The sequence below is a fragment of the Peromyscus maniculatus genome, chromosome X (assembly GCF_049852395.1).
Source record: "Peromyscus maniculatus bairdii isolate BWxNUB_F1_BW_parent chromosome X, HU_Pman_BW_mat_3.1, whole genome shotgun sequence".
NCBI lineage: Eukaryota > Metazoa > Chordata > Mammalia > Rodentia > Cricetidae > Peromyscus > Peromyscus maniculatus.
In genome coordinates, this window is record NC_134875.1 from 38713413 (window position 1) to 38730743 (window position 17331).

A 17331-nucleotide genomic window follows, 5' to 3' on the forward strand; every position below is an offset into this window, starting at 1 on the left:
CCCACCTTACAGACCTCCGTTTTCAGTTAAGAATATCCATTTTGGGATGGTCCTTTTCCAAGTCTTGCCTAAAAGCTACGGGGCTCACACCCAAAGGACAGCCACTCATGTCAGAGGCCTGTCAACTCTTCAAAATCTGGGGCCAGATTTTGCGTTTGTTCTTTTTTATTTTTTTTCCTTTTGCAGCCATCAATTACGCTTAGTCACAAGGCATCAGCAAATGGCATTCTCTTGTTGAGCTTTTTTTTTTCCTTATAAAAATACCAGAATAATGTCTCTTTGCTTGGCAACATGCTTCTATTTGAAGTCTGTCCAGGCTATCCTTGGCAGTCATAGCAACCCTGAGTATAACCCCTGACAAATGCTCGAGTTTGGAAGGACCCTAGCCTTTATCTTCCTAGATACCTAGGCCTCTGATGTGCTAACAGGATGCATGGGAGCAGGCCTCTATGGAACAAGGGTTGACCCTACTCTTCGGGGAAACTAATCTGGCTGCCCTTTTTATTGTTACTTGGAAAGGGTAACAGAAGAAAGAGGAGGAGAAGAATAATTAAAACCAAGCCATGCACACATCTACAGACCAGAGCAGTACTTTTCCATAGAGTTCTGTTGACTTGTACATAGTTCACCACCACCACTACCACCACCACTACCACCACCATCACCACCACCACCACCATGCAAAAGATTTGTACAGAGAATTGTCTAAATTCTCAAAAATTTTGGCAAAGACTGCTTTAATCCCTTGTTTACCCCACCCTCATCTTCTTGAAGTGCAATGAGGGAAACAATCTTTATATCCAGCCCACACATTTTTTCCCCAGAGCTAAATTTAGGATTAGCTGAACCGGCCCCTCCAGCTCTTTTGTCAAAAGGCTTCAACTTAATCATCATGAAACAAGCTCAAACTGGGAGCAGTCAGCTATGGTTAGAATCCGATTACCCCTTTTAAAAAGAACCACGAGCAGCTAAGACATTTAAAAAAAAAAACAAATGTGGGAAAAATACTTTTTATTTGAAACTAATATGGCAAAATTTCTATCTTTAAGTGCTCATTTTAATTGATAAAACCTTTAAGGGGCTGAGGAAGTGGCTTAGAAGGCAAAACACTGGGCATACAAGTGTGAGGACCAGATTTCCAATCCCCAGCACCCGTATAAGAGTCAGGATGGAAGGCTGGGCAGCTTTAATCCCAGAGCTGAGGAATAGGAGACAGGTTAGCTAGGCTATCCTTTGTCTCAATATTTAAGGTAGGGAGTAATTGAGGCAGAAACTACATTTCAACCTCTGGCATCCATATAAATGCACCAACCACACATACATGTACACTTGTACTCATATCACACATGCATACATATGGCAAAAAAAAGGAAAAGAAAATGTTTAGTCAAATCCTCTAGTCAAAATGAAGGAATATCAGTGGTGAAGAAGCATATGAAAAATGTTCAGTTTTGCTAGTAATAAAAAAAACATGGAGACAACATTGTTACCTACCACCTTTTTATATGAAGGGTGTAAAGAGCAGAAAAGGACAACATGCTGGTAAGAACGTGGGGATACTCCCATACCATACATCAGTGAAGGAGTAGACATTAGCATCAACTTTTGTTATCTGTGTTTCCTGTTTGTGAAATCCACTTCTAGAAATACAATTTTTGTCCCAGTAACCCCATTTCTAGGAATCCATCCTGCTTAGAATGATGACAAAGGTTTCATTAGGAAGATGGTCATCACACATTCATTTTTAATATTGAAACTCTGGAAACAACCCAAATGTCTAACTTCAAATAAAGTGGCCAATTAATTTACTTTGTATTGTGATAAAATCATACTTGGACCATTCAAACATCATCACATCATGGGAAAATATTTACATTTCAGTCTTAGGAGAGAAAATAGGTTGCAAAACTATATACAGTGTGATTTTGATGATATGCTTAAAAATGTGTAAAGGGAAGCCTGAAAACAAACCTAATGTTATTCTTAACTTTTCACAAGCTGCACACGTCACCTTTCTCCCCTACCCTTCTTTCTTTCTTTGTTGTTCAAGACAAGGTTTTTCTGTGTAGCCCTGGCTGTCATGGAACTTGCTCTGTAGACCAGGCTGGCCTCGAACTCAGAGATCCCCCTGCCCCTGCCTCTGCCTCTGCCCCTGCCTCTGCCTCTGCCCCTGCCTCTGCCCCTGCCTCTGCCCCTGCCTCTGCTTCTGCCCCTGCCTCTGCCTCTGCCTCTGCCTCTGGAGTGATGCACCGCGACGACCAGCTGCACGTGTCACGTTAAGCTTTGGGGAAAATGGTTTACTTTAAAAAAAGAAAGAATGCTTATACATGTTCAGTATGACAAACTTAATAAGTACCTAAACGAATAGAGTGAAAACAATAACAAAAATGAAACTCAGGCACACACAAATTTTATTTTACCATATTGGAAGCAATTTCAAATAACAAAATATTGATCTACTCTTTTCTAATACAAATACCATTTTTAAAATAAAGAAGGAAGCCATTAGGTGCCTCAGACAACTCCTGCTAGAACTTTTTGAATTTATATTTGTTTAAGGTTAGAAATTATGGATCAATCTTGGTGGCACATACCTTTAATCCCAGCAGTCTTTAGGTAGAAACAGGAGGATCTGAGTTCAAGACTAGCCTGGGCTATATAACAAGACTGCCCAAGTTCAAACTGTGGAAAACCATAGAAGAAAATTAAATCCCCTCTTGTCAGTCTTCATTCTCCTTTCTCCAAGGTAACTACTATCAAAGGTGTAGAAATTGTATGGAGGGCCAGAGATTTGATATTCAGATCAATGTCCTTCTGGAAAGGGAATGGATTAAAGCAAGGAAGTTTTTAAATTTAAAAGAAAATATTTATTTTATTTTATGTGTATGAGTGTTTTGCCCACATTTATGGATGTACACCATTTGCATGCCTGGTACCCACAGAGACCAGTAGATAACATTGGAACTGGCGCTACAGATGGATGCGCATGTTGGGAACTGAACTGGGGTCATCTGGAAGAACAGCAAGTGCTCTTAACCTTGGAGCCATCTTTCCAAACCCAGGAAAGAAAGTTTTGCTTTATGTGGAGGATAGAAAATCTACACTCCAAAACCTCAAGTGATACAGTTTAAAAATATGCATGCTTTGATTTAATGTTAAATGAAGTGGGCAACTTGTAACATGTGGACACTGAGATTGTTCAAAAGTGCCTAACCTTTCTGGCTTTTGTTCAAATCGGTGATAGATGGACAGGCGTCATCTAGGGTAGCTGTTCTCAAGTTACCTAGACATAACCAAGGAAGCTTGTTGCTTTAAAAAATCCTCATAACATCAGACTTCCATTGTATGAACTTGTGGGTGGAAAGCAATCCCTAGATACTATGTACTTGACCCAAAATACATGTTAAGTCTTTTAGTCATTTCAAACTGCCTCCTTTAAATCATCTTCAATGGTTCTAAAGGATTTTTCAAGAAAGCTAGGACAATTGGCTGATTAGTTAGAAAATGTATAGGAAACAATTCAACCACAGTACAAATCAAATCCAAAGGAGCAGTGTATCAATTTTCACCATTCAAATTATTGGTACATTCTTTTCTCTCCCCTTGGAGTTTTTAAAAATGGAAATACTTGGAGTTGGCAGGCATATAGCATGACAAGTATTCTGACACATGCTGGCAAGAAGGACATTGCTAGAATGCAAGATTGGTTTTGTTCCCTAACCTACTTCAAGTCCCTAGACTATGTAGTAGGAGCTCAAATGTTTATTGAACTCACTTACATTGTAACTGGGTATAGGCTTTCTAGAAAGCCCCTTGGCCATATGCAACAAATGCTTCAAATTCTTCTTAACATTTTACAAAGACAGTAACTTCTAGGGATTTTTTCCTAGGGACATGTTACAAAATCTGGACACAGATTGATGTAGGAAAATTTCAAAGCATGATATATGATATGAAAAACATGGAAACCACCTAAACATCCCCAAATGTTTATTCATCTCATAGGAAAAGAAAAGTCCTAGCAGTATCTTGCAAGACTTAGGAGACTCTGCTCAATCCTCCCTACTCTTCCCTGCAGAGCTTTAGGCCCCTGCTTCCCACTACCTTTCCTGATGGACATGCACCAGCTACAGTGGCCTCCCCAGTAGCCATTAAACAACTCGGCATAGTTTTAAGTCAGAGATCCTACTTATGATTCCTATTGCCTGGCATACTCTTCTCCAGATTCCATCACAGGCCATACCTTCACTTTCCACTCATGAAGTATTCCCTTCCACTCATCTCTTTTCCTCATTCATTCATTCATTCATTCATTCATTTTGGAACAGAGTCTTACTATGTAGCCAAGGCTGGCCTGGAACTCATTATGTAACGCAGACCGATCTTGTGTCCTCTTTATCCTTCTGCCTCAGTCTCTAGAGAGCTGGAATTAGAAATGTCCTCCATTACCCCTGGCTTCCATTTTACTTTACCTCATCACGTTTACTGCTTACTAATAATATAAGTATCATTCTCATTTTTGTTAATTTCTTTGACTTAAATACAAATTATTCAAGAACAGGTATTATGTCTATTTTCTTTATGGCTGTCTCTCCAGTATTTAGAACAGTACCTGGGGACTGAAGAGATGGCTCAGTGGTTAAGATCACTGGCTGCTCTTCCAGACAACCCAGGTCGGATTTCCAGAGCCCATATGCTGGCTTACAACCAGGGTATCCAGTGCTCTCATCTGGCCTCTTCCAGCACCAGGCATACAAGTGGTGCATAGACATACATGCAGGCAATATACTCATACACATAAAATAAAATTATTAAAATTTAAAAACTAGGACAATACCTGAACTATAGTAGGTGCTCAGTAAATATTTGTGGAATCGAATTTATCTGACTGTGACATTGCATTATGGATATACACATACAGAAGGGGGCAAAGCTGAGAGAGAGACACCTAAAAGCTAGTAATAGTTGTCTTTGAGCATGAGATTATGGTAATTTTTGCTTTATTCTTTATGAGTGGGCATAAATTATTTTCATTATTGTAAAACAAGCAAAAGAAAAGTTTACAATGTAAAGAACAGAAAACAAAATGGTGCAGCTTCCAACTAGGTATTAAGTCTCTAGACAGGAGCGGTGATGGTTGCCTCCATGATGGAGACCCAAAAGGATGTGCCAACTCTTTCCATGTGGCTAGTCTCTGTTGCACTCCAGCTCCTTGTGAGCCTCTGTGTCCTGGCTAGTGATGCAAAGCTCTTATCTTTCAAAGAAAGAATTCATGGCAGAGGCATGTTATAGACATAGTAAGGGGGAGGTGGACACGCAGTTGGGCAAAGGTGACCTACAGAGATTTTATATAGAAAAACACATTTGGGTAGACTTAATTTTATCCGGTAGATAAAGATGAGGTCTCTAGGGAACTGGTGTTTCAATCTTTCGTAAGGATCAACAGAATCTGCAGAAAAGGAGACTTCTTAAAATCTCTATTCCCTCCAAAGTTTGGGTACAACGGGTATTGTATAAAATCTATGTGCTGGTTAGGGTTTTATTTACTTACTTACTTATTTATTTTAACAGTCACCTGAGAAGAGAGAATCTCAACTGAGAAAATATCTCTATCGAATTGGCCTGTAGGCAAGATGATGGTACAGTTTCTTGACTGGTATTTGATGCGGGAGGGTGCAGCCTAATGTGGGTGATGCTGGCCCTGGGCAGGTGGTCTTGGGTTGTGTAAGAAAGCAGGTTTAGCAATCCATGCAGAGCAAGCAAGAAAGCAGTGCTCCTCCATAGCCTCTGTTTCAGCTCCTGCTGCCAGGCTAATGCTTTGAGTTTTTGTCCCAACTTCCCTAATAAACCCTTTTCTCCTCAAGTTGATTTTTGACGTGTTTTATCACAGCAATAGAAAAGCAAACTATGACAGTCTGGGAATTGTGCATCTTTAATAATAACTAACATTGTCTGAGCATGGATCATGTGCCATGTAATGTTCTAAATGCATTGTGGATTAACTCCCTGTACTATTCATGAAACACCATAATGATACTGGTTATATTATCCCCATTTCACAACTGAGGAAACTTGAGTAGAGAGAAAGGGGGGAGCTTCCTAATGTCACTCAGCTAGTAAGTCAGAACTCAAGATAGTCAGCCTGGATCTAAATGTTAACTGCTCACCATTAAGCTAACATCTAACAACTTCACAAACACTCCCATATGATTCTAAATCACTTCCAAAGAAATTAAGTAGAAAAAGTTATTTGAACGAAGTCATAGGGATATAACATAGCTTGTCCCATTCTGGATAAACCGTGTCATTACCCTGTTGACAGTGAAAGTCAGTCCAAAGTCTGAAGCAAGGTTTACCTAACTGGTGCACTATTTGGATTTCACCTTCAACCTCCAGTCAGGATCTAAGCATTCAGTCTCTGGTTGCTCAACTGCTCCAAGTGCTGGCAGCTGAGAGTTTGGAAAGAGATCCTCTGAGATTGCACTGGCTTGAAGAGACCTTCCCACCCAAGTGACGCCTCCTTTTCAGTGCAGCCTGCAGGTAATGAATGGTGAACACAGGGGTATGAAGCCTCCTTCTCTCACCCCACTCACTGAGAGATGATGAGTGGAAGCTCAGCTGAGAATACACACTTCTGCTTAGTGTTTTCTTCTTTCTTTTCTTTTTCTTTTTTTCTTTTTTTGGTTTTTCGAGACAGGGTTTCTCTGTATAGCTTTGCGCCTTTCCTGGGACTCACTTGGTAGCCCAGGCTGGCCTCGAACTCACAGAGATCCGCCTGGCTCTGCCTCTCTAGTTCTGGGATTAAAGGCGTGCGCCACCACCGCCCGGCGTGTTTTCTTCTTTCCTTCCCCATCAGATATAGACACCGAGGGCACTTATCAATCAGCTTTCTATGTGCTACTTTCCATCAGTTTCCTAGGAAAGCCAGGCTTTCCTGATCAGGCCTGTTCACTTCTCTCTTCTACTTCTTCTTTATATTCAACACTCCAACCCCACTGTAGCTAGCAATGACCCAACATCCCAGAGAATGTGTAGCTATTGAGTGCTATAAACACTCTATGTCTCTAACTCCCTCTCACAAGATACATTACATTACCATATTGTTTTTTATAAGTGAGAAAATCATATATGGAAGACTTTCTTGCCCCAAATCACATAGTGAGAGGTACCAGTGGAATTTAACTTTCTCTGTGAGATCGTTTTCCTTTTTTGGAACTATCGTACTGGCAGGAGTTAAGGCTGCAGTCAGAGAGGTGGATACTGGACAATGATATTAATGAGGAGCCTTCCCACAGGGGGAAACTCAGGCTCACATCGTGGTTGTGAGAGTGAAGGTTTATATTCCAAGATAGCTAAGGCACATGTTGCAGAGCTGGGTGGACAGGACTTAGAAAGTACCAGAGGGGGAGTGCAAAGTTGCAGAAAAGACATTATAATCAAATGAAACTGTATCTCAAAGCATGGTTCCTGGGCCGCCAATGGCATTGGCTTTATGTGAGAGCTCACTAGAGGTGTAAGACCTTGGTGTAGTATATCTAACATACTGAACCAGAAGCAGTATTTTAACCAGGTGTGGAGATGAATCCCATATAAACTCGTGCTTTACAAGCACAGACAGCAGGAACACCCGGGGGGAAGACATCTAACAGCATTCCCAGGCAGATTTTTCGAATGTCTCAGGCCCATGTCTGGTTTGGAGAAACAAAGATAGATGATAGGAGCCTGTGTAGGTGGTAGCTGAGATCAATGGTGTCGAACTGGAAGAACAAAGAGAACAGAGGGCAGAGGTCTTTCAAAGGCTCATTGCACTCTGTGCTAAGTCAAGGGTGAAAACTGTTGGCTTTGGTGGTTTGGGCTGAATCAACACGTGTTTATTTGACTTTCAAGTCCTTTGAATTAAAAAAAAAAAGATTCTATTTAAAAGTAGGGGACAGAAAGGTACTCTATCTTCTTCCTTAGTTCTTTTATGAGCTTTTTAGCTGTATCTAGAAAAACTAATATAAGAGCTGACTAAAAAGGAAAAAGTACAAAGCTTTTATTTTTAAAATTTTAGACTTATTTTATTTTTTATCTGTGTGTATGGGGGGTTACTATATGTGTGAAAGTGATCACAGGGACTTGAAGAGGGTGTTAATTCTCAGGTGCAGGTGGTTGTGATTTGCCCAGTGGGGTGCTGGCAGTTGAACTCGGGTTCTCTGGAAGAGCAGTAAGCATTCTTAATCTCCAAGCCATCTCTCCTGTCCAGCAATTTTTTTGTTTATTTTTAAGATTAAAATTGAATTACAACATTTCTCCCCTTTCCTATCACCAAAACACCCCATATATCTACCCTCTACTTCAAATTCATGGGCTGTTTATTCACTAATTGTTATTGTATGCATATATGTGTTTTATAGACACACACACACACACACACACACACACACACACACATATATATATATATATATATATATATATATATATATATATATACTCCTATATAGAACCTGCTCATTCCACATAAGTTACTTGTATGTGTGTTTTCAGGGCTGACAATTTAGCACTGGACAACTAATTGGTGTGGCTTTCCCTGGGGAGGACCACTTCTGTTCCCAGCTTTACTGCTGCCTATAGTTCTTTGTGTAGGGCTGAGACCTTATGGGTTTTTCCCATACAGTTCTGCATGTCCGCTGGTGTCATCTTTGTTTAGTTCATGTTTAGGTGGTCATGTTAGAGAGACTTTATGTGTGTAGCTTCTGATGTTACTAGGAGACACAATCTCACAGCAAATGGCCTTGTCTTCTGACTCTTACAATTTTTCTGCCTCATCTTCTGTAATGTCCCCAGCAGGAGTGTTTTGTAGATGCATCCATTGGGACTGGGCTTCACAACTCTGCATTTTGATTGGTTGTGATTTTCTGTAATGGCCTCTGTCTGTGGTGAAGAGAAATTGCCTTGATGAGGGGAGAAGACTGTACTTATCTGTGGGAAATAGGATAAATGCTTAGATTGTAGTTAGGGGTTATGCTGTTTAGTAAATTAGTTGTAGATTCTCCTCCAGTAACGAGGATTTCACTAGCCCTGAGTAGTTAGCAGGGGTCCCAGTATCTGACAGTATCCCTCTTGTTGAGTGCATCTCAAGTCTGATTGATTACTGTCAAGGTATGCGTGTCAAGGTATGCATGTCACAACTGCACCCTTGGTTATCACAGCATGCTGGTCATTGATGTCATTCCTAGACATTGTACTTGGGTAGGATTGGTTGCCTCCCTCCTTTGAAAACTGGCATGAAGCTTTTTGGTACCACGAAAGCTAGTCTTCAGGGAGGGGTCATCAGGTCAGTTCCAGCTCAGAGAATTGTACATGAGGACCATCATGAGTGTGAGTACCAAAAGACTGTATTTTCACACCAAAAAGAATAATGGAATAAATGGGTGGCAGAATGGCAGAGCAAATGGATCTCTGAGCTAGGATAATAAATTCTAGGGTTGTTACTGCAGATACATGGGGCGTGAAAGATAAGGGTTACTTTTAAAAAATTCGTTCTGTATTACTGCAGCCCAGCAACCAGTCTTGGGTGAGCAAGGCTGTATTCTGGCCTTTAGATGGGAAGGACATCATTCTGCAAAGATTTGTTTTTGGCCTTTTTTTCTTTTAAACATTATTTTAGTTTATGGCTATGGGTGTTTTGGCTGCATCTATGTCCGTGCATGACTTGCATGTGTGCTGCCTGCAACAGAAGACAGTGTCAGATCCCCTGGAAATGGAGTTACAAGCTGTTGTTAGTCATAATGTGGGCACTAGAACTTGAACCTGGGACCACTGGAAGAACCCTAATGCTCATAACTGTTAAGCAGTCTCTCTAGGCCCCTGCTTTTGTTTTTCAGAGACAAGGTTTCATTCTAGCCTTGGGTGGCCTTGCACTCTGTATGCAGACCAAATTGGCTTTGAACTTGCCACCATCCTCCTGCCTCTGCCTTCTGAGTGTTGCGATCACAAGTCTGTACCACCATGCACAGTATCCTCAAAGAATATTTATGGCTTGCAGCATGAAGGAAAGCAAGTGGTCAAATGACCTTTTCTGAACTTCCAGTTCTCAAGTAATTTCCTCTTTAAATAATACATCAGTGTTGCATATTTTGGGGTGGCATATCTTTACATAAACATGTAAATACCAGATCTTTTCAGAAAACCTGTGTTTTTAACATGTCTTAAAAATGGAGCTGGGCCACACCTATAATTTCAGCATTTGGGAAGCTGAGGCAGAAGGATTATTTATGGCTAGCCTGGGCAACAATGCAGCAAAACCCTGTCTCAACAGAATAAAGTGACGGTGGGGGATGGAAGATCTGCTGTTATATTAATGCATGGCAACAGCTACAGAATCTCACTTATCCCTATTGTCTTTTACTGCATTTCTTTTGTTTAGTTAGTAGTATAATTAAGTAGATACTCGTATGTCTCATTTCTGTTTTGTTGCTTTGTTTTGTACTCGGGACTGTTAGTAATGGAAAATGAAAGAGAACAAGGTTAGTGTCTCAAAAAGACAGCTTTATTTCTTTGTGAATTCCAGCATATACTGTATCATAATTGCATTATTTAACCACATTAACAGGCATTTCTAGGTTGCTAGTGGGTTGTAAACAGAACAAAAGGGCCAAGACAGCATCTTGTTTTAAGGATTTATTTATTTTTATTTTATGTGTATGGGTGTTTAGCCTACATGTTTGTCTGTGTACCCTATGTATGTAGTGCCTATGGAGGCTAGACGATGGTGTCAGATCCTTAGGTGTAAGTCAGCGCATGGGCACTGGAACTCAAACCTGGAGCTTCTGCAAGAGCTGTAAGTGCTCTTAAACCACTGAGCCGTCTCCAGGATACGTGGTTTGACAGGGAGAGGCTCACGGTGCTGTACAAACAAAGCAAGCAAGATGACCCTGAAAGCGTTGGTCTAGGTAGTTAAGCAGCCCAGCTTACTTGTGTCAGTGTCAAATTTTCACGTGACATGGGAAGGACAAAAGCTTGGTGCTCAGGGGCCTTGGGAGTGAGTGGAATGTAAGAGTTGAGATCTGCATTTAAAACCTACAGTGGGGAAGTCTGATACTATAATTTTTTTTAAAGAAATAATCCTGCTATCATTACACATTCTTTGGTAATTTCATGCAGACATATGATGCATTTAGATCATATTCACTCTCTCCAATTCCTTCCAGATTCTGTTACATCTTCCTTACAACATCATGTCTTCTACTTCTTTTCAAAATAACCCACTGAATCCAATTAGCACCACATGTATGTGAGTGGCCGTAGGGTTTTCCAACAGAACACAGGCCATCTGATTTTGGTCATGCCACTGGGGAAAAAAATTGACTTGCCTTCCCCCAGAAGCCATTTACTCCTTGCTAACAAGCTCCTTAGTTCAGGGTGGTGTCCTGTGACAACCTCCCCTATCTGTGCTGGAGTATTGACTGGCTTGATATTGGAGGGAACCACAGCTGCTGTGAGGTCATGAGTGCAACTGCCCTGTCATGTCCAGGAGATACTATTTCATGATCCTTCGGTTCCAATGTGTGCCCCAAACTTAATCCCTAATGTAATGGTCATGGAAGGTAGGCTTTAGTGAGAAGTAATTAAGCCACATCGGGACCACTCTAACGAATGGACTAAGATTGCCAAAGGATTCTCCATGATTTCCTTCTGCAATGGGATGACGCAGACCTTTTCTGTCTTGGATTTCTCGGCCTCCAGAAGTGCAGTCATTTATACATTACCCTATCTGTGGTTTTCTGTTATAGGAGCGTAGATGAGCTAAATACTTAACCAAAGGTGGTGCAGTGGGTGGAGCTGAGAGGGAAGATAGACTTTGTGGTTTGATTTTTGTTTTTCTGAAAGCTGGAATAGATTTAGGCGACAGAAGCATGGCTTCTAGAAGCTTAGAGATTGGATACACAGGAAAAGGGGGAGGCAATGCTCAGCCCTGTGGTGTAAAATGTGACAGGAGAGAATGAAATCAAAAGACGAGACAAAGGATTATAGATCATCCTTTAATGAAGGAGAGACCCCTAAGGTTTACAGAATTCACACTTCACTGCCTCAACATTTTCCATGCAGCAGGAGACAAAGGTCAAGTGCAGCAGGAGGGGGAAGGGAAGAGCAAGCGCTTGAGTGGTGGCCAATGTTAATATTTTCACCATTCCCTCCATAGGGACTTTTATGAACAAGAACAAACAGGAGAAATGCAGGCATTGTGTTGCCTAGGAAACACAGCGGTTTGCTAAAGCAATACTGGGCCTTTTTGAATCACATTAACCCATTCATATCCATTGCCATCCAAAATAGAACTGGTAAGTAGTGAAGCCAGCAGAGAGATTTCTGCTCCATGGGGCACACAGTGGGCATCTTCTGTAGTCTAGGGGAAAAAGACAGGTATGGATTGCCCAGGAATTGGTTACTTAAATAAAACGAGAGAACATCAAAGAATTAGCAGGCAGTATGATGTCAAAGACAAATTTCTGTTTCTAGTGCTTCAGTGAATTTCTACATGTGCGCATGCGCATACACACACACACACACACACACACAGACAGAGACAGAGACAGAGAGACAGAGAGACAGAGAGACAGAGACAGTGAAACAGAGAAGATATATATGATGCCACAACATCACTGCTATGTTTTATAAACAATTTGAGTGTCTCCTAAGGATTGATTTTTGGAAATTTAAGTCCTATTTTAAGGTATTAAGAGAATAGAAACCTATTCTGCCCACCATTTTTAGAAAGTAATTAAGGTAAGGTCATTGAGATGGAGCTCAGTTAATTGAAAGTCAATGGCTCCTTGAGAAGAGGGAGAGACCGCACACACGCGTGCACACACACACACACACACACACACACACACACACACACACACACACCTACCATCATGTGATGTAGCCAAGAGGGTCCTCATCAGAATGGAGTGAATGCCCAAGTCAAGCTCTGAACCTCTGAATAAACATCGTTTCTTTATAAGATGCCGATTTTAGCTGGGTAGTGGTGGTGCACGCCTTTAATCCCAGCACTGGGGAGACAAAGCCAGGTGGATCTCTGTGAGTTCGAGGACAGCCTGTTCTACAGAGTGAGATCCAGGACTGGCACCAAAACTACTTGGAGAAATTCTGTCTCAAAAAAAACAACCCCCCCCAAAAAAAAACAAAAACCAACCAAACAAACAAACAAAAAACAAAAAACCCAAACAAACAAACAGATGCCGATTTTAGGTATTTTATTGTAAGAACAAGAAAATGCTGACTAATACACCCACTAACTGGAAACACCTAGAGTTAAGAGAAGAGAAATATTTCTTCCTTGATTCTTTTTTGTGACAGGACCAGTTAACTCTGAACTATTTTTCTTTGCTACAGAGTTATTGCTGCTAGGTAGAGTTCCCTAGAAATGGCAGGCAGGATGCAACCAGGAACTTTTAATGATATGGTTGCTTAAACAAGACTGACATAATGACAATAAATACCAGTGACATGCCAACATGGTTGGGGGAGATTCAACACAATATTTTACAGAGATTGAAAAAAATTATTTTTTTAAATTTTATTTATTTTATTTTACAATACCATTCAGTTCTACATATCAGCCATGGGTTCCCCTATTCTCCCCCCTCCCACTCCCTCCCCTTACCCCCAGCCCACCCCCCATTTCCACCTCCTCCAGGGCAAAGCCTCCCCCCGAGGACTGCAAACCACCTGGTAGACTCAGTCCAGGCAGGTCCAGTCCCTTCCTCCCAGACTGAGCCAAGTGCTCCTGCATAAGCTCCAGGTTTCAAACAGCCAACTCATGCAATGAGCACAGGACTTGGTCCCACTGCCTAGTTGCCTCCCAAACTGATCAAGCCAATCAACTGTCTCACCTATTCAGAGGGCCTGATCCAGTTGGGGGCCCCTCAGCCTTTGGTTCATAGTTCATGTGTTTCCATTCATTTGGCTATTTGAAAAAAAAATTATTTTATAGAAACACAAACTGCTATGGGCCTCAGGAAAATATTATAGGAACTCAGCTGGTTATGGCAAAGCCACTACCTGGAGGGATCAAGGAATTCCTCCAGAGGAAGCCAAATTCCAGGGAGCATTTGGTGTTACTTGGCTTGTTATATATCAGCTGTATTCTGTTATGAAAATCATGTGTGCCTTCATAGTTTTCCCAATTAACTTTTCCCTAAGAAGGGCTAACAGTGTGGACTGATCACTCTCTGGACATACACATTCCAGGTATTTGGAGAACAGCCTCAGGAAAGGCTTCCTTTACCCCAGCCCATCCATTTCTCCCCTTTCAGCACTGGAATCAGATATCTCCCTTAGCTACATTCAAGGACTAACAGGAATAACAGTCCAGACCACCACATGCTAGTCTCCTGAAATTAAGGTAAATTCCACAGTGAGATACCGCCTACATCAGGTAGACTTAAGTAATAGTTTCGCACAATTTAGCTCAGACCCTCCTTTCTTGTAGCCTTACTAATTTTATAGACCCCTAACTCCTTACCTAACCACTTCTAGGAATATTTAGATAACCTTCTGCGCTGACAGCTATGCTCAGTCTGAACTCCAGTTCAAGCTCCCTGTAATTATCGTCATTGGCAGCATCCGGCCAGGTCCATCCCCAGATGGAGGAAAGTGCCTTATCAGAGATACCTCTGTACTCTTTAAGTACAGACCCTAGCGTCCAGACTACCTGTTTGAGAAGGCCTGGAGGATGTGCCAATTAAGCTTTACTTCCTCCTTTTCCAAATCTTACCTCTAGTTCCAGATCTCCCTTTAACTATCACCAGAGGCATCTAGCTGTACACAGGTTGCCTAGCGACCGAGCACGTTTTCCTCTACCCTGCAGAAAAGCGGCAGATAGCTTGGACAGATAAGGGTCAAAAAGATAAAAAGGCAGTTTTATTTTCAGAGAGGGAAGATAGAACTGAGAGGTATGAGGAGATGGAGAGGAAGAGAGGAGTGGAGAACTTGTGGACAGAGAACTGAGAGGGATAAGGAGGATTTTGACCAGAGAGAACATGTGGACAAGATGGAAGATGAGGAAGAGCCAGATGGGGAAGTACTAGCTAGGTAAGAACGAGATGAAAAGGACCTAGATGAGGCAGAATTAAGACGAGAGAATTAAGATGGAACTTAGAGGGAGCAGTAGATAAAGGTAGAGAGAAATCAGGCAAGAAAGGAGCTAGACATGAGAACAGAACTGAAGCTGTGTATAAAGGATGCTATGCCAGAGGAATTAAAGCAAGTGGACTACAGAGCTCGGTGTGCTGAGATTCTATTTCCTGAAAATAGTCCTTGCCATTCGTAGTTTTCTCTCCCAAGCCCCTGGGAAGTATAATATGAAGGCTGGTCCTTCTAATATTATACAAGAACAAATGATCCAGAATAGCTAAAACAATCCTGAAAAACAACAAAAAGAACAAAAGCCATGGAGGAATTTCCATCCTAGATTTCAAATTAGACACACTGATCAATGGGATAGAATTGAGTACCCACATACAAGTCTACACTCCTATAGCCACCTGTTTTTTTTTTTTTTTTTTTTTTTTACTAAGAGGCCCACAATACACTTTGGAGAAAAGACAATATGTTCAATAAATGGTCAGACTGGATAGCTATATGAAGAAGATACAGTGAAACAAGTAGAGAGATTTCTGTTCCATGGGGCACACAGAGAGCATCTTCTATAGTCTAGGGGAGAAAGATAGTATAAATAGCTCAGGAGTAGGTGACTTAATAAATTGCTTATTGCTTCCTTTATTGCTGATTGTTTACCCTGTAAAAATGGATAAAAGGTCTCAACATAAGGCCTAATACACTGAATCTGATAAAGGAGAAATTAGGTATTATTGAACTCATTGGTACAGAAAATGATTTTCTGAACAGGACTCTAACAGCACAGGAATTAATATCAACAATTAATAAATGTGATCCTGTGTAACCAATATGCTTCTGTACAGCAAAGAACACCATGACTCCAGTGACAAAGCAGCCTATAGATAGGGTAAAATCCTTATGAACTATACATCTGAAAGAGCATCAGTATCTAGCATATACAAAACAAAACCACTAAACATTAAGAAAACAAAAATTCAAGGGAGTGGGAGTCGGGATGGGAGGTGTTTGGAAGAAGAGGAAATGGGGAAAGGACATAAATACAGTACACATATATGAACTTTTTGTTTATTTGTTTGTTTTTCAAGACAAGGTTTCTCTGTGTAGCCCTGGCTGTCCTGGGATTCACTCTGTAGACCAGGCTGGCCTCAAACTCAGAGATCTGCCTGCCTCTGCTTCCTAAGTGCTGGGATTAAAGGAATGGACCACCACCACCTGGCTTACATATATGAACTTTCAAAACAATTTTAATTTAATTTTTAAAAATGCTTCATGGAACTACACCATTCACAAAAGAGAAAATACAAACGCCTGAGGAACATTTTTTTTTTAAAGATTTGTTTATTTATTATGTACAGTGTTCTGTCTGCATGTATGCCTGCAGGCCAGAAGAGGGCGCCAGATCTTGTTATAGATGGTTGTGAGCCACCATGTAGGTGCTGGGAATTGAACTCAGGACCTCTGGAAGAGCAGCCAGTGCTCTTAACCTCTGAGCCATCTCTCCAGCCCCATTATTTTTTTAAAGTTCAACATCCTGAGTTATCAGGGAACTGCAAATTAAAACAACTTAAGATTTCCCCTTATCCCAGTCAGGATGGTTAACATAAAAAACAAACAAAACAAAACACTGATGATATATGCTGGCACGGATGTGGGGCAAGGGGAACATTTATTCACTGTTAATGGGTGTGCAAACTGGTGCAGCCACTATGGAAATCAGTGTGGAGTTTCCTCAAAAAGCTAAAAATAGCTTTCTTTCAGAGTGTGACCCCCTCAAGTCAGCCTTGTCTACAGAGTGAATTCCAGGACAGCCAGGTCTGTTACACAGAGAAACCCTGTCTCAGAAAACAAAAAACAAGAGAGAGAGAGAGAGAGAGAGAGAGAGAGAGAGAGAGAGAGAGAGAGAGACCCCCTTTGCCAGGTGGTGGTGGCACACACCTTTAATCCCAGCACTCAGGAAACAGAGGCAAGTGGATCTCTATGGGTTTTAGGCCAGCCAGGTCTATAGAGCTAGTTTCAGGACAGCCAGAGTTACACAGAGAAACCCTGTCTCAAAAAACAAAACAAAAAAGAGTGTGACCCACGGTGGATGATGTCATTCTGTATGCTGTGAATATGTGTTGCTTTGATTGGTTGATAAATAAAGATGTTTGGCCAATGGTGAGGCAGAATAGGGTTAGGTGGGACATTCTAACTAGA